Source organism: Gadus morhua, chromosome 13, assembly GCF_902167405.1.
Source record: "Gadus morhua chromosome 13, gadMor3.0, whole genome shotgun sequence".
In the NCBI taxonomy this organism is placed as follows: Eukaryota; Metazoa; Chordata; class Actinopteri; order Gadiformes; family Gadidae; genus Gadus; species Gadus morhua.
Window position 1 is genome coordinate 27,961,609 of NC_044060.1, and position 19,443 is coordinate 27,981,051.

The 19,443-nt window shown below is 43.2% G+C and overlaps 1 pseudogene; it reads right to left on the minus strand.

The window, feature by feature from the left end:
* Nucleotides 1-10,297: 10,297 nt before the first annotated feature.
* Nucleotides 10,298-18,930, minus strand: LOC115556651 (histone-lysine N-methyltransferase PRDM9-like; annotated as a pseudogene).
* Between the last annotated feature and the right edge of the window lie 513 nt (nucleotides 18,931-19,443).

A 19,443-nucleotide genomic window follows, 5' to 3' on the forward strand; every position in this document is an offset into this window, starting at 1 on the left:
TCACCTTCCTTTTGTCCTCAGACAGAGAGAGTTCTCTGTAGGCCGTGTTGGGGTCCAGTGTGAGGTCACAGGCATCTGAGGGAGAACCAGACATGATGAGCTGCTGAACCATTCTTCATCATCATCATCATCATCATCATCATCATCATCATCATCATCATCATCATCACTAGAAATGTTCTCCTGCGCTCTGTGTACACATACAAAGATATGAACACATACATACACATACATATGTACACATACATAGATACACACACCTCAACAATGATGTTATGAAAACATCAACAACCATATTATGAATACATCAATAACAATGTTATGAAAACATCAACAATCAGAATCAGAATCAGAAAGGATTTAATTGCCAAGAAGGGTTTTACACCAACCAGGAATTGGGCTTGGTGAATAAGGTGCATACATTAAGACGATAACAATGAACAATGAACAAACAGTGATATATATATAACACAATATAAACAAGCAGGGACATAAGTGATCAATTAAAAATAGGATGAATGTATCAACAAACATCTCTCCTTGGATCCAGGACTTACCAAAGACAAGCAGCTCAGCGCTGTGATTGGCCGTGCCAGCGCTGTTGCTCGCCATGCAGCAGACCATGTTCACGCCGTACCTCCCACCTCTGACGAAGAGGAAGCCCCTCTCCACCCAGGCCTCTGATTGGTCGCCTGTGCCGTCCCTCTCCACGGGCCTGCCGTTGTGGAGCCACTCTACTGTGGGCTCCGGCGTGCCGCTGGCGTGGCAGGTGTAGCGGGCCGTTTGGCCCACGGGCAACACGTGGGTAGAGGAGTGGAACTCTGTGATGCTGGGGGCCTCCTCCTCCTCCTCCGTGAGCATCACTGAACCTGAAGAAACCAGGAGGAGAGGAGTGAACGTCTACAACACGGATCTAGAGATGCAGCGTCAGACACTCCCTTCACTCTCTCCTACCACCTATCCACTAGAGGGCGATCCAGGATCACAACCAGTATTCTCGCCTGCCATTTCAAACATGATTGAATAACGCAGCAGTGTCTACAAAGATTTCCCAGGGAGATTAACGAGTCAGGGGCAGAGATTGCAGAGAAGAAAGCAAAACCTTTAACCAGCTCCAATTGAACCCAACAAAAGCAATCGCAGAAAAAGATGCTACGTAAATACTAGAGATGTGCAGACAGAGTAAGAGTTTATCGTTTCATATTTTAAACCTTTTAAAATATGCAATGGATTTGTGGTTAATTAAATTTAACTTCTTACTATCAGCTATTTCTTGTTTGCATCCTAATTATCTCTTACAAGTTTTGTATTGCATATCTTTTAAGGCGATTATAACCCGTCATAAAAGGTCCTACCATTTTTTTTTTCTGTAAGCCTGAAAAAATTAATTGAACGAAATAACTCTTATTCATTTAATAACTCTCATAACTACTATAAAACCCTCATTAGGGTTTTGTGGAAAACCCTAATGAGTTTAATATTAATTAGTATTATTACAAATTAATATTAATACAAATTCTTATAACAATTACAATTATTATGATTTTTTACATTTACATTTAGGGCATTTATCAGACGCTTTTATCAGAGGGACTTACAATAAGTACATTTTTCAAAAGAAGTGAAACAATATATCGCTGTTGGTACAGTTAAGATTTTCATAGCACCAATTGCAAGTTCTGACAATAGCCAGGCTACCCCATCCCCTGTGTATAGCAGTGATTGCAGCTACTACAGATGCTTCACAATTAAGTACTATGAATATGTGCATTGTAGATTAAGTGCGTACAAAAGTGTGTACATTAAGTGCCAGGATGTGCAACATACAATGGTAGCCGGAAGGGACTGGATGGCATTATAGTTTTACTATAAGAATGAATTATTATGGTTTTTATTATTGTTGTTATTATTGTTGTTAATATTGTTATGATTATTAATAATAATATCAATAATAATAATAATAATATAATTTTTACTTCTATTCTTTTTATTTTAATCAGGATGATATGATTTAGACTCACTGAACTGCAGGGAGATTAGGAGAATACTCAGCAGTCCGAATATCAGCAAGACAATGTTGCAGGACTTTAGGGCTGTTCAGGAATAGGACACACACACACACACACACACACACACACACACACACACACACACACACACACACACACACACACACACACACACACACACACACACACACACACACACACACACACACAGTTATGTACAGGGATATATCCATACTGCATGGCTGTCATTCACAGTCCAGACAGTCTTCCTACGGTCTGCAGAATCCCTCCCCATCTAGAAGAAACATCAGAAGTACTGTAGCTCTCGCGTTGAATTATGAACACACTTAAGCAGAACAAGAATTGGTCTCCAGCATACTTGTTATTATTCCTGATTATTGACATGTACACACATACAGTTACACAGCAATACATTCATACACACAGTTATACAGTAATACATAAACATAATACATGTGTTTATGCATTACTAATACAAGTATTTATTTGAGTGGTTTATTTCTTTTAAATGCTCTAAAAGGTTCACCTACCAAATCTTCTGTGGCTGGTCTTCCTCAGGTCCAAAGACTTGTCCTCAGGTTCCATAGTGAGTCCAGGGTCCGATTCAGAGACAGTGTCCATGGCTCCTCTCTGACAGCTTCCAGGGCTTCTTCTCTCAGCCTTCAGCCCTGCTATATTAGCTGGAAAAACGGTGTCACATGTTTTAACTCTGACCAATCATTGGCTTGCAATGATTGGTCAACACAAACACACACACCACACACACAAGCTGAATGTCAGAAGATTATTTGTCTTGTATGCACTTTAGACTTCATACAAGGCTTTGCTTATTTATACAAGGCTTTATTTATTTAGGCTTTATTTGTCTGAATAAATGCCTTGCTTAAACGTAACTGATTTGTGCCTTGTGAAAATATTCTCATTGATTTTGCTTGAAGAATACAAAAAAAAAAAAAAAAAGTAAGTTGTTCAGTGCCTGTCGTTGCTGGACTCTAATTGACATCATTTATTAATTAATCTATTTCACAGCAGTGAGCTGCCCACTGTAGTTGCCCGCTAAAGCTGCTAGCACACCGCCGCGCGGCAGCCGCCCTGATAACCTCCTCGCTGCCGGAGGGTTCACGCGGCCGTGGGAAGGGCCAGGCGTTCTTAAAGCGGCTGCTACTGCTGCCGCTGCCGGGCGGCTGGCGCCGAAAGTTAGGGAAAGCGCAGGGAAAGATGAGCGGTAGGGCAAAGTGTGTGCGCGTTCACGTGGGCGGCAACCGCTTACTGGTCCAACAGCCGCGGTTGTAACCGCCTCCCCTCTGCCGCCCGTCCCTCATGGAATGAATGGAGGCGGCGAGTTGCCGCGCGGCGGAGTGAGAGCAGCTTAACAGAGCAGAGTGTCCCAACTGGGGGGAACGAGGACATTTGTTCAGGTTTGCAGGTCAGGTCATGGACAGGTGAACAAACCACTGTCTGGACCAGAGCTCTACTGGTAACAAACCACTGTCTGGACCAGAGCTCTACTGGTAACAAACCACTGTCTGGACCAGAGCTCTGACTTGACCTATAGGTTAAAGATAACTATTTGATGCTATAGTTAGAGTTAGAGTGCTATAGTGGTGATTGTCTCAGTAGAAGTGATGGTCATTATGCTCATGCAAGTCACCTCTTTATGTTAACCCATGTGTGTGGTATAGGGATTTGTTTTATTTGATTATGCATGGCTCATCTTACTCATGTAACACATGTAGCAAACTATGTATTTTTTAAATCAGTTGAATTAATAATTTCACAAGTTGATTTTAATCCCTGAGTACCTCACTGATCTACATTTGATATACCTGTAATGTTTGAGATATATATTCTTGCCACCTATTTGAATGCCATTTAAATAGGTTAGTACAAGGCCATGCACACACACACACATACACACACACACACACACACACACACACACACACACACACGAACACACACACACACACGAACACACACACGCACACATACACACGCACACATACACACACGCACACACACACACGCACACATACACACACACACACACACACACACACACACACACACACACACACACACACACACACACACAGAAACACACACAAACACACGATGCAAGGGAATTGGCTCCTACAGTCATACATATACATTATTCATTAACTTATCTTACAACTGGGCTCAATAGTCAGTGATATTAGTTAATCAGTTACTTCAGGTGATCTTATAACTGGGTCAAATCGTCTGAGATATTAGTTATTCATTAACTTGCTGTTATGGGGTTGAACAGCTAAGGCCTTTAGTAAAGACCGGAACCACAAAGAGGAGACATAAAGTGAATAACAAAGAGGATAAGTTAGTGTTAAGGTTCTACCTTAAAGCTTCTCCACACAGAGCAGCAGCTGGAGCACAAGTTGAATCAGTCTCTAAAGCGCCACCCAGTGGACAAAGATGGGACTAGTGATGATAGGACGCATGAAAACCAGACTTACTTTAGACACACGGATTGAGACTCCACTGTTGGGTGTGTGGTCATATCCTCCCTCCACACACTGATGAAGAGGTGATGGAGACTCCACTGTTGTGTGTGTGGTCATATCCTCCCTCCACACACTGATGAAGAGGTGATGGAGACTTCACTGTTGTGTGTGTGGTCATATCCTCCCTCCACACACTGATGAAGAGGTGATGGAGACTCCACTGTTGTGTGTGTGGTCATATCCTCCCTCCACACACTGATGAAGAGGTGATGGAGACTCCACTGTTGTGTGTGTGGTCATATCCTCCCTCCACACACTGATGAAGAGGTGATGGAGACTCCACTGTTGTGTGTGTGGTCATATCCTCCCTCCACACACTGATGAAGAGGTGATGGAGACTCCACTGTTGTGTGTGTGGTCATATCCTCCCTCCACACACTGATGTAGAGGTGGTGGAGACTCCACTGTGATGTGTGTGTATAACATCCTCCCTCCACACACTGATGGTCAACCTGGATGGTGGTTGTCCCGAGCAATATACTATACAGACTATATAGATATTGTAGCGGGCCAGTGGGTGTGGGGTTTCCACGCTACCAAGTTGAGTAGACAAATGACGCAACTCACAGAGCAGTTCCAAGCACAGAATGGTTCATTTACCTTGTAAATGAAACCAGGGTGGGAAAAGGGTGTAATATGATCCTGTCCAACACTTTCCACCTCTCTCCCCCTCCCTCTCTCTCTCTCTCTCTCTCTCTCTCTCTCTCTCTCTCTCTCTCTCTCTCTCTCTCTCTCTCTCTCTCTCTCTCTCTCTCTCTCTCTCTCTGCTTCCAGGCGATCACACAGATCCTGCCTGTCCTTTCCTAGCCCTAGCTTCCCTAGCTCCAGCTCCTCTTCCAACTCCAACTTCAACTCCCCAGATGTCTGTTTGCTAGCCCTCTTAACCCCCAGCACCACCTATAGGGAGGAAGTCCATATATGTCTTGGGGGTGGAGCCAGCAGGTTGCCAGACCTACCACTCCCCTCACTCCTCCCTGGCGTCCGCCACAATATATAGTGTGTGTATATATATATCAAATAAATGATTGTGATGTAATTGTTCGATTGGCCGATTTCATTTGACGCCTCAAATAGTGACTTAAATAGGCCTATTTGCTTTACGGTAAAAAAAATAGACGGAAAATGAAAATGCCAAAATTATTTGTATGCTTTATTTTGCATGCAAATTGTTTCATAAGGTTTTACCTAAATAAACAAAATACAGTTTATTATAGCTTTCCATAGCTGCCTGACTGCTGTGCTGCTCATCCCCAACATCTTAAGTTCCATTCAAGTTATTTCAGAGTAAAATTAATACAAGTGAGACAGACCTTACACACGTACACACACGGATCTGACTGGGGATAGGATAGGTTAATTCACTTGAGGTGGTAAACAGGTTATGTTTTTAAACTGTTCTCTTGCCAGAAGGACTATCTAGACTAGGCTACTTTTAAATATTTGTAATTTTATTTATTTTACCCAAAAAATTATATTCGGGGCTAATAAAAATGATTAATGTATTAAACAATGTAGATTGTTAAATGCATGAATAGGCTTGAATTTAGTAGTAACATGGATGTTTTATATTTTTACAAAATGGATAATGTGAACATTGCCGAATAACATTCATCATGTATATTAAATGTATTGCAGGAGTTTAGCTTGACATTAAGCAAGTTAAAAGGACAATTAATGAACCGCACCAAACATGCAGAAGTCAATGTAGGATTTGAATAGACAGTATAAACAAAAACACCTGACAGAACATTAATGCATACATTTGCAAAGGAAAGCAGGGGAAACCATTTTCCCAAATGAATCATTGCAAAATGTCCATTCAGAAGGCAGGTGAAGAGGTTTGTGTTAAAGCACTCCTCCCTGACCAGCTCTGTCCCTGACTCTAAACCCTGACTCTCAACCCTAACGCTGAACCCTCTGAGGGCAGGAAGACGCTCCTTCAGAGTAAAGGTTCAAGAAGACACTCTTTCAGAGTAAAGGTTCAAGAAGACACTCCTTCAGAGTAAAGGTTGAAAAATATATTTGTGTGCTTTATTATGCATGCAAATTTCTTCATAATGCTTTACCTAAATTAACAAAATACGCGGTTCATTATAGCTTTAAATAGCTACCTAACCGCTGTGCTGCTTTCAAGTTATTTCAGAGTAAAATAAATACAAGTGAGACAGACCATACACACACACACACACGCACACGCACGCACACACACACACACACACACACACACACACACACACACACACACACACACACACACACACACACACACACACACACACACACACACACACAAGGATCTGACTGGGGATAGAATGAGTTAATTCACTTGAGGTGGTAAACAGGTTATGTTTTTAAACTGTTTATTTTCTTGCCAGAAGGACTATCTAGACTAGGCTACTTATTATAGATTTTTTTTTTTACCAATAATTATATTCAGGGCTAATTCAATAATATCCGGGGCTTTAGCCCCGAATAAAATGGCATAGTGATGCCACTGGTCAATGCATTGTGTGTGTGTGTGTGTGTGTGTGTGTGTGCGTGTGTGTGTGTGTGTGTGTGTGTGTGTGTGTGTGTGTGTGTGCGTGCGTGCGTGCGTGCGTGCGTGCGTGCGTGCGTGTGTGTGTGTGTGTGTGTACCAGTATCCACTATAAGCGGGTGGGTAACTTGGAGGCAGGCTGTCCGGCCCACCCAATTAGAAGCAATGCATGGTAATGGTATATTCTGTAGTATTAATTAATTGGCTGAATTTGATTTGACATTTTCATGGACAGCAAACGAACAGCTCCGTCCGATAGTGGGTCTGGACTTCCACCAAAATGTTTTCATTCATTTTCTTCTATTTTGATTGGGTGGGCACGGCGCACATTTGGGTGGGCTGAGCCCCCCCCTTGCCCCTGGCTGCCGCCGCCCTGCTACAGACCTGACCCCAGCCCCTATGGACCCCCGGTGGGGGGCCCGGAGCCTCGCCGACCCAGCCACTACACCTTGGGGACCAGGACTCCGGAGCTGGCCCTCCCGCTGGGCCTGGACGTGAGTCTCTTCTGACCAGGTCGCTGCTTTTACCGCGTTCTCCGAGTCTGCTTCATCCCGTCGTGTGCTGCGTGCGGAACGCGCCCGTCGGCCCAGGGGCGTTTTGAGGCGTTGTACGCGCCTTGTTTTCACGGGTCCGTGCCCATACGTCAACTAGCTCCATTCAGACTTTTCTTTCACTTTCTTCCAACTCCAGTTTAGAATCAGTAGGGAACAGGTCGCACGCGAGTTGATGAATGCGTTAATAGTGTCCACTAGACCACTAGATATCAACTAGACTACACCCACTGCTGGTCCTCCACCAACACCACCCACCATAGCGGACCTCAGTCCTCACCAACCCATTCATAGTAACTCACCCATATCAGGATGTCTGCCCTCGACCACGCCCCCAGCATAGTCCAATGGTGCCCACTGACCCCAGCCTCTCCCCCCCCCCCCTCCCCCCCCCCCCCCTCTCCACCTCCTTCCTTTTGTTCTAGACCATCAAATGTAGATCAACCCAGGACCCCCCCCCCCCCCACCAAACCATTGGTACCCCCCTAACCTAACGGGAAAGCCTCCCTGTGGGCTCTGGCCATTAGGAAGCCTCTTATCATTATGGGGGATTCTAACATCGCCCCCACCCCCACATTTAAACGGTCGGGGGTTCAGGCCCACAGTTTCCCGGGAGCGACCCTCAGACACCTCACTGCGGTCCTGCTTAGATCCCCCTCCCCCAGGCCTGGCATCAGACCGGTGGTTTTTAGGTAGACATAAACAACGGTCTTAGGGAACAAACAGCCGTTACCGTTATCAAAGACATCGACGTCGCGTTGGAACAGCCAGAGCTGAAGTCCCTCAGGCCCGTCTTGTCATTCCTCTCCTCACTGTCTCCGTCGAGCTATCCCTTCACCAGCTCCACTGCACTGAGGCCTTCAGCAGCTTTGTGAGGGACAGCATAGAGGTGGACCCCCGATGCGGTCACCTTAAACAACGGTCTCTCCTTCAACTCCAGACGACCCAGGACAGCGTCCATTGGGCTCGGGGACGGGGGTTAGGGCTATGCTACCCATAACCCTAACCCTTACCCTCTTATTCATTGGAGGCTTCTTTTATGTGAAAGAATGGTATGGATGTGTGAATGGTTTTACTATGTCTTATTTATCTTTTTTTATATTCCTTTGATCTATTTTGCACTTATCTTTACCCTGTGTGTTTTTAATACTTCTTGCATGCTTTTACCATGTTTTTCATATATATATATATATATATTAGAGCTGTCAGTTAAACGCGTTATTAACGGCGTCAACGCAAACCAAATTTAACGGCGTTCAATTTTTTATCGCGCAATTAACGCAATTATTTTATTAACAAAAAAAAAAAAACTTTTTTTTTTTGGCTCAAAACAAAGAAGCAGTAGCCTGACTGCTATGTTCAAATGACATTTGTTCAAAGCAGTCGTTTAATTGCACTATAGGCTCTTTTTTTGTATCGTCCTGTTTCGATCAGTGTATATGCCAATGTTGTTATCAATAAAAAATCATTTGCACAAGGCAAGCCGATGCACTTCACCATGTTGATAAGAGAATTAAAATGAGAATTATGGGACAAAAAAATCAAGGGATATTTAGCATAGAAAAAGAATTTGCGATTAATCGCGATTAATTAGAGTTAACTATGACATTAATGCGATTAATCACGATTAAATATTTTAATCGCTTGACAGCTCTAATATATATATATATATATATATATATATATGTGTGTGCAATTTTAGGGTTCTTGCATTTTTCACCCATGAATTCACTGAGATTGCAGTGTGCTCCTTTTATTCCTATATTTTATATAAATGTGCATGATTTACTATTAATGAGAGGATGCGTATGGATGGGTCTGGATGCGTGGATACATGCGTGTGTGTGTGTGTGTGTCTCTCTCTATACATATGTTTACACATATATATATATTTATGTCTTAAACTTGCTTTACCTGTTCGAAAACAGGTAAAGCAAGTGTAAGACAGTTTCTTCTTTTGTGGTTTTCATTGTGTGTAAACATTACTTTATTGTAACTGTCCACTTGTTTCATTTATTTGATTGTTTATTATTATTATTTTTTAATTATTATTTACTTGTTTGAAATAAAAACTTTTTCAATTCAATTCAATTCAATGCGTCTGAACGTCAATGATTTGGGCTATTTATTGGTCATTTAAATGGTTGCTGGCAGTGACAAGTATATCACACAATTAAACGAGGATAAACGCTATGTATTATTGTTGATTTATTTCGTGTTGATAAAAGTTGTCAGATATATTCAATTGAATATTTCACGGAGGGGCGGCGCCCTAGCGCCCTCTATTGACCCACCGCCACTGGTTGATATATCGATCATTTGTTCACTGTATTAGCCTACCAAATCACAGGCCTCTTCAACGGTTTAAATCAGACATCCTTTTTTTCTCACTTCCATTGAAGGACGGTAAATAGTAATTATTATTGGAAGATTGAAGCATAATTATCAATAATTAATTCAAAATGTCACTGAATCCGGGGAAGGGGAACATCTTCGTGGGGCTGTGGTTCCCTCTGGTGGTCAGTAACGGGACCTCAGCTCATCCTTTGAATTCTACGTTATACATAACAGCATATCAAATATAATTCACCAACATGTTGGACTGCTTCTATTCTATCCAGACAAAACCAGACTTCTCCACACTGCATATCTGATTTTATTTGAATTTCTACAGGATAAATAAATAAATACATACAAATGAAATAAATATAACAATGACGTCAGAGAATAATTCAGTTAACATCATCTCTCTCAAACTATTTTTCTTCTGAACATTTTTCAGGTAAAAACCTTCACTCATACAGACATGAATATAAATAAATACATAAAGTTGATAAGATAAACAATCAACCGTTCATGTGCCCTTTTAACATATAACAGCAAGAACCATGTTCGATTAGATTTGAATAAAAGATGTCTGGGAACCATTTAGTTTCTTCACATGGTTGTTTGGGTGGAGACTCCTCTGTGAAGTTGTGCGTGACGCTTGAGATTACCAGATGTACTAAATGTTTTCCCACACTGTTGACAGTGGTATGGTTTCTCTCCTGTGTGGATGCGCTGGTGTTTTTTCAGATCATTAGATAGACTAAATGTTTTCCCACACTGTTTACAGTGGTATGGTTTCTCTCCCGTGTGGATGCGCTGGTGTTTCTTCAGATCATTAGATAGACTAAATGTTTTCCCACACTGTTGACAGTGGTATGGTTTCTCTCCCGTGTGGATGCGTTGGTGTTTCTTCAGATCACCAGATAGACTAAATGTTTCCCCACACTGTTTACAGTGGTATGGTTTCTCTCCCGTGTGGATGCGCTGGTGAACCTTCAGACTATAAGAGCGACTAAAGGTTTTACTGCACTTCTCACATCTGTGGCGTCCGGCTTCTGCTGGAATCTGGCTCGTGCTTTGGACGGTTCCCGGGGAGGCTCCGATCGGTTCTTGATAGGAGGCTGCGACGTATGGGAGGAGACTAGGCTCCACCTTGATTTCTCCACTCCTCAGCAGTCGGCCGTACAGGTCGCCATGGCTCCTCTTCACGTGTTTGTGGAGGAAGATCTGAGACGTGTAGGAGTACGGACACTCGGGACAGGGGAAAGCCTGTGCTGGTGTCAGCTGGGATTTCCCTCCTAGGAGAAAGAGTCGTATGTATTTTATTTTTGAGAGTGCTGCTGATGGCTGGTTTAAGCAGCCTCACCTGGCCAGAGTCAGGTGGTTTAGGCTTTGGGGCTTGACAAGGCTGCACATCCTAATCAAGCATACCTGAATTTGTATAATTGGATTGTTTTTTTGAAACCTCCATGGTACTGTATATTTCCCATTTAGACATTTTTCCAAGTAAGAATATTTTTCTATTATGTTGTCATCTTTTGTTTATTATATTTAAATTTATGTTAAAACTTTACCATTTCCTGTTTAATTTCTTAACTGCTTTGTTAATGTAGATGTTTATTGTCCAAGCTCTTTTGAATTAAAATGAGAGATGTGGTCATGAAGTGCGGAATAGAAACCAAACCCTGACAGAAAGCCAGACTTGAAGGCAGACCTTTAGTAGAGCTCTTGTTGTTCCACAGTCGATCAAATCCGATTCCCAGATGTCTGGCGTATTCGTCCCCATACCAGACCAAGAGCTCTGCTCCTGAAGTCACGAGGCCACAGGAGCGATACAGAATCCCTCCTGTGCTGAAACGCTATTAGGTTCTGTTCCTCTTCATTACGAGCACAATTGACGTACCTAACACACAGACAGGTACGTCAACACACCTTTACAGTGTATCTTCTGCATGTCATAGCAACACAGACAATATTGTGGATCTAATCAGATAACAGACATGGAGAAATATAAATGTTATCAATAAAGTAATGTAAGTAAGAAAATTGTGAACATTATTCATGCAGTAGATGGTATAAAAGTGAATAGGGTCCTACCTCATCCAGTTAGAAAGTGTCTCTCTCTTTGCATCAATGTAATCACTGTGTCTGCTCTTGTAGATCTGGAGAAATGTGTTAATCAGACTCTATGCCATCCAATAAACTCACACAAGCACACACACAAGACTAGATCAAAATAAATGAATACAAACACACTGACCTCCCAGGAGTATCCACTCTCCAGGGCTCCCTCTTCATCTGTCCTGTGTCCTTCGTAGGGTCCAAAGTGTGTTCCAATGGGAAGGCCACCGTCCCCACAGTAAAACACCCCTAGACCGGCCCCAGGGATCCCAGAATCTCTGATCTACCCCACATGAGACAGAGATGGAGAGAGGAGGAGAGTCGTAGAGTGAGAGGAATACATAGAGGGAGGGAGAGGTGGAGGAGGGAGGAGAGATAGAATAGAAGAGAGGTAGAGGAGAGCGAGATGGAGACACATGGAGAAGAGAGATGTAGAGAGATTGAGGCAGGGAGAGACAAAGAGAGGTGAGAGGAATGGAGAGAGGAAGAGAGGTGGTGAGATGGAGGGGGGGAGAGGAATACAAGATATGATAAGAAATGAATGGAGATGAGTAGTTGGGAAACAAGTGAGAAAGAGAGATTTAGACAGGAAGAGGGAGGAAAGGAAAGAGGGGGTTGGGACAGGGGGGGGGAGTTCAGAGAGGGAGTCACAAAGAGAGGCAGATAGAGGGAAATGGGGGGAGAGAGGGAGAGATAGACGGAAAGCACGATTCAGGAAGAAGAACCATTGGGGGAGAGATACAGTATATCCATCTGCTTTGGCAATATAACCGTTAACATTACTGTTTTTATATACATTAGCTGGGAAATGTATTAAACAATGAATGTTATACCGTCTCATTGGACGGGGAGAACTTTGTTGTGTTAAAGTACGACATATACCTCAAACCCAGCGGGCAGCGTCTTCTTGGCTCTGTCTTTCTCTCTGACAGCAACGGGGAGATCAGCCATGAAGACGATAGGACCGTGGACCTCGCACTCTTCGAGGAAGAAAGTCCTACACTCATCACAGACTGGAGAGAGTTCATTTATTTATTACGTCCAAAAGAGCTTCAGCTACAAATCTATATTAAATAGACAGAAAAAGGAAGATTAAAAATTGGTTTGTGAATGAAAAAGAGGTGGGGAAAAAGAGGTGGGGAGAGAGAGACAGAGACAGAGAGACAGAGACAGAGACAGAGAGAGACAGAGACAGAGAGAGAGCCCTCTTACAGAAGTAGTCGTCATCCTTAGGTACTTCCGGTTCTTGGTAGTTAACTCTGAGAACATTTCTCAGGTTCGTCTCTCTTGAATAAATACTTGAGTCCTGCAAATGTTCATGGAGAACTGATTCTCACACACACACACACACACACACACACACACACACACACACACACACACACACGTGTTATTGCAGGGAAGCAGTGGTGGGATCAGAGCTAACCCAAGGAGACCTCCTCCTGGACTGCAGAGCCCCTCTCTACTCCTCCTCCGGGGGGGTCGATCTCTGGATGAGAAGGAGTGGGCCCTCCAGAGACCTCCTGGTCACTCCAGCCCCGCCCTGAGAGACTCTGACAGACAGAACGACTAGTTAGGAGTACTCACTGTTTTATTAATGTGGGTAGGTACTAGGGCTGTACGGTATGGACTAAAATGTACATCACGGTAGGGCTGGGCGATAACGATTATTAATCGCGATAAATCTCACGTCGATTACGACGATAAGCATTAGACATAAATGCTCGATATGAAAAAAAGTGTTTTTTTTGTTTGTTTTTTAAAAACAACATTTCTGATGTGGATTTACCTGACAGCCAATGCGGCAGAAATAAACAAAATAGTCAGATCGCAGTTTTGCGGTTAATGCCCAAGTACACACACACACACACATACACACACTATCAACAACAATGAAAATAAGAGAAAAGAAAAAAAAAAATATATATATATATTTTTATTAGAGCTGTCAGTTAAACGCGTTATTAACGGCGTTAACGCAAACCAAATGTAACGGCGTTAATTTTTTTATCGCGCGATTAACGCAATTATTTTATAAAAAAAAACCCGCACCCTGCGTTTCCACTGCAGGGTGCGGAACGGATCGGATCGCAAAGGGGCGGTAGGGAGGGGGCGGTATAGCCCAGCTCAGTTCCGAGGTCGCGTTTCCACCGCCGACAGTACCCTTTGTGGTAGGCCGGATGTCGATCGCCGCGGCAGCTACGTAAACATCGTAAACAACGTCTTCCTCCGCAAGAATGCAGACGAACGTCTCCACCTCCTTGTTCGCCCAAGCAAGCTTTTTACGCGACATGTTAATTGTAAAGAATAATACCTCGAGGCTACTGTTTGTTTGTTTTTATCCCCGCGTCACCCGGAAGTGACGATTCTGTCGACCAATCAACGGAGGGGGGGTGTAGCTAGAATTCCAGGGTACCCTTTCAGGCGTCTGGTCTCGTTTTGGGTACCGCAACGGAGGAGTCCCTAAAATGGGGTCGGAACGGGTACGGCAAAGTCCGGGTCACGCCCACTTTTGGCAGTGGAAACGCGATCCGACCCGCACCTTTGCGATCCGATCCGTTCCGCACCCTGCAGTGGAAATGCGCCATTTGGCTCAAAACAAAGAAGCAGTGGCCTGACTGCTATGTTCAAATGACATTTGTTCAAAGCAGTCGTTTAATTGCACTATAGGCTCTTTTTTTGTATCGTCCTGTTTTGATCAGTGTATATGCCAATGTTGTTATCAATAAAAAATCATTTACCCAAGGCAAGCCGATGCACTTCACCATGTTGATAAGAGAATTAAAATGAGAAAAATTATGGGACAAAAAAATCAAGGGATATTTAGCATAGAAAAAGAATTTGCGATTAATCGCGATTAATTAGAGTTAACTATGACATTAATGCGATTAATCACGATTAAATATTTTAATCGCTTGACAGCTCTAATTTTTATATTATATATCGTGATTAATATCGATATCGAAAAAAGAATCGTGATAATATTATTTGCAATATCGCCCAGCCCTATATCACGGAAAGATTTTAGGAATAGACGGTAACAGTATTATATCACGGTATGTTAATTTTATCTTCTAATTTCGATATAAATGCCTCTGAAGGGGGAAAAATACTGGAAAGGCAGCAAAACCACATCAAAAAAATTAAATTCAAGTTACTTCCATCTCTGAAAAACACTAATGTTTAATAGTATGGATTTGTTTCTCCACTTGCTTGCGGACCTTGCCGTATAGTTTTGGCATCTCAAATTGGCTGAAGGGTGTGCGGGCATGTAACGCGAACCTGGGATCGAGTGTTTTGACCATCTCTTTAAAGCCCTATCGACATTTTGAAAGGGAACCATGTCCTTAGACAGGTAAACAGTGACAACGTTTGTCATCTCGTTCCACCACTGGCATTTTGTTCTAAGGACTGGCTTTCAAAATGCCTGCAGAAGCAATGTCTGATTGCAGAGACGGCTTCACGCTACCAGCGTCTGTCTCGTACGTTGTGGAATGAGAGCTCGTGAAGGGACTATTGCGCAACGCAGAAGCGCTTGCTGCGCGCCTGCGTGCTTGCGCAATAGCATACGGCCTGAGAAGGCAGAATCGCTGTCAATCTGTCCCTGGGAAAAGTAACGTGGTGCCGAATTGAAAAAGGAACTATATTTCGTCACCATATTTTCAGTAGTTGCTCGTAACTTTACTTTTTACATGAAAAAGTAATTAGGGAACTGTATTAACGCATTACTTACTTTGTTACGCGTTACACACAACATTGTCTACCGGTCACACCGGTCCCGAGGTAACGTCAAAATCTATACCGTAGCGCAAATTCAAACCGGTATACGTTCAGCACCGTTTATACCGTACACCCCTAGTAGGTACCTTACCTCCTAGCAACAACACGTCTAAGGTTATACATCGTGCTGGTGTAATTAATACCCTTAAAAGATGAGTCTGCTGTCACACGGACATGAAGCAGGTCTCGTACCATAGAGGACAGGACATGGTAAGGCTACTGAAGGTGATGTGTGCTGTTTATACCTGTACAGAAACTGCATCTGACGTACTGGGCTGCTGTAGAGACCCCTGTCTGACTGTTGGTGGCTTCCACACTCGAGCACCTGCTGACATAACTGGCTTTAGGTTAGGATGTAACCTGCTAACTATTACCAACTGACTATACGAGTTAGGATGTGACCTATTAACTAGGGCTGGGTATCACTAGGTACCCCACGATACGATACTATCACGATATTTTACCCACGATAACGATAATATCACGATACAGCGATTCTGCGATTATCGATATATTGCAAGAAATTTCACCCACGATACATCACGATATCTGTGTCACTGAAGAAATTCAGAATTTATTACAAAAACATTTTATGCAAAGTAACAGAAAATTAGAAAACAAAATAAATGCAGAAAACATTTCATTGCTTAGTTTCATTCGCTCTGTTTACAGTGGATGTATCGCAATGGCGAGGCGCACACAGCCTTTAGCCGTGTTCTGTAAATATTCTAGAACACACGGGAGTCCTGGAGCTCTATATCAAAATATTATCATATAGCCTACATAGATATCTATATAATATATATTATAACCGCCAAAAGATGTGTGATCCGATATTATGAATCTCAAACGACCGCGTTGGGTTCTCCGACGTTCCTGGTTCTTCAACGTCCTCATCAATGTGAAGTAGACTGAACCACGACAAGGAGGAGAAAGGGATTGTTCCCGGGCAGCGCTTAGGCACCTCCGCCTCCGGCGGTGGTCCCTCAGCGGGTCTCAAGCTGGAGACATTCGCCGCCAACAATCCCTTTCTCCTCCATGTCGTGGTTCATGTTCTTGAAGGAGTCAAGCCAAAGTTCCTTCCCCCCAATTCGTTCTCAACCTTGGCTGAGATAACCCCCAATACGAGTCTCGTTGTAGAAATACCAGAGACGAGAGTCCGACAGAACGGTTATCCAAATAACAAGGAAGTGTACAACACTTGCGTTACAGTCCTGGAGCTCTATATCTAAATAATATCATATAATACATAGAAATCTATATCATTTAATACATATTATCACGGCCAAAAGCGGTGTGCGCCTCCAGACGATATAATGAATCACAAACGACTTTGTCGGGTTCTGCGACGTCTCTGGTTCTTCCACATCAACCTGAAGTCGACTGAACCGCGCGCTGCCGGCTGCCCGCTGCCGGGCGATGGTGCCTCGCGGCAACCGGCGGCATGACGCAGTTCATGTACTTCAGCCAGTCAAAGCCAAAGTTCCTTTCTCCCAATTCCTTCTCAACCATGGCTGAGATAACATAACCCCCACAACAGTCTCGTTGTGGAAATACAAGACACGTCAAAGAACCGACAAGAAACACTTGCGTTACAGTGTGTGTATTCACAAAAACACACACACATGTGGCGCTTGCACGGTCGAGTCTCATTGGCGGGCCAACGTCTCTGGGCGGGCCAGGCAGAGTAAGGGGAGGAGCTGAGATTCCTGATGACGTCAAGAATACAGACATTCCAAATCAGCGCACTTGAGCCTCCGTTTTTTCAAAGGCGAGCAGAACAGCTAGTGCTCGTTTTACACCAAACGCAAGTTTTAGCAATTGGGGGACCATAGGCAGGCTAGGGGAACTCATAATTATGTTAGAAAACCTCATAAAGTGAGATTTTCATGTCATGGGACCTTTAAATATCGATATTTGGCGTCAGCATATCGATAACGTCCCGCAAGACGAAATATCGCGATATGTCGCAGTATCGATATTTTTGCACACCCCTACTATTAACTACAACAAACAGACCATATGTAAGGATGTACTATATTAACTATGACTAACTGACTAAAAGGTAGCAAATGATTAAGCAGTATATGCAGGCTAATGTATCTTCAGGGCTTCGAAAGGGATAATGTTCACTGCACATTACCCCTTCCAGAAATGTCTTGTAAATGTCTTTGTACCGGTCAATCCAGAGCTGCTCCTCCTCATAGTCTGTCTCTTCAGGTGAGCAGACTTTCACCTGGCCGGGCTTCTCTCTCCTCATGAAGGCTGGAGCCAGAAAGGACAGGCCTGACACACACACACACACACACACACACACACACACACACACACACACACACACACACACACACACACACACACACACACACACACACACACACACACACAGCAGTGATGTGTACAGCAGCACCACCTGTGTCTGTATGTATAGCAATGTACTCAGTAAAATAGTATTTAAGTATGAGTGGTTTACCAAGAGACGACATAACCAAATGGTTTTCCTTGATCTGCAGGAATCTTTTTTTCTCTGCCATACAGAGGCGGTTCCATTTTGTTGTGGAAAAGTATGCCCTGATATCCGCAAAGTCCTCCTTCACCACAAACAGACAACATAATGTCCAATACTGTTGATCTAACCTTACCACTTTGTAGATAAACAACCTTAACTACAACCGTAACACATTCTAGGTAATACTGAATATATCAAAGTCAACAGTTGCTATAGAGCAGCCAATTAACTGTTGTAAATCCCACATATTTTGCATAAATAAAGTAATATCGTTCTCCTAAATTGCCATTCTCTCCATGGAGGGGCCCTTTCATGAACACATTGGTCTTATCTGATCGTATTTAATGGTGATTAACTCACCAATGTTGCATGAACAGATGTTTAAAGTATTGATATGGTCACCTCCTCCACTGAGTTACTCATCTGACTGGTAGGCCTATAGCTTGAGTCCAGATCAATCGTCCAACAATGAAACATAATTAGAGCATCTGGGGTAAATGTCGACGGCTAACAACCCTTTGCTAAGTTAATAAGAGTTACTTAACGTTGGTTAGTGAACTGGCGCTGACTGGTCAACACGATGATTGGAGGGATTCTGACCATAAATCACTTACGTCGTCCACTTATGCCTAGTTATGTTGGCCATTAAATTTTATAATAACCAAACAAGTTTAGAATATAATAAATTTCAGAGCATAATATGCCTTACCACATGCACTTGAATGGCTCTAAAATGGAGATCCGAGATTCTATTGTTCAGTTGATTCGGCCCCAAACTGAGAAGAAGCGGGAAAACTTGGGCGAAGTCCCGCCCCTTAGGAGCAGTGCATACTTCCGCAGTGCTCAGGCCAAGCCTGGTATTGCAGCTGTTTAAGCGAGCTGTGGACGGGGGTCCGTCATTTCATGTGGCCCAGAAGTAGATATCGCCGTCCACTCCAATACAAGTGGAGAACAGGATTGTGTCTCTGCAAAAAATGTCTGGATATCAATCAAAGGCTCGTAATTACCTTCATGCCATGTCCTAAAAAAAATTACGTTTTTTCTTTTC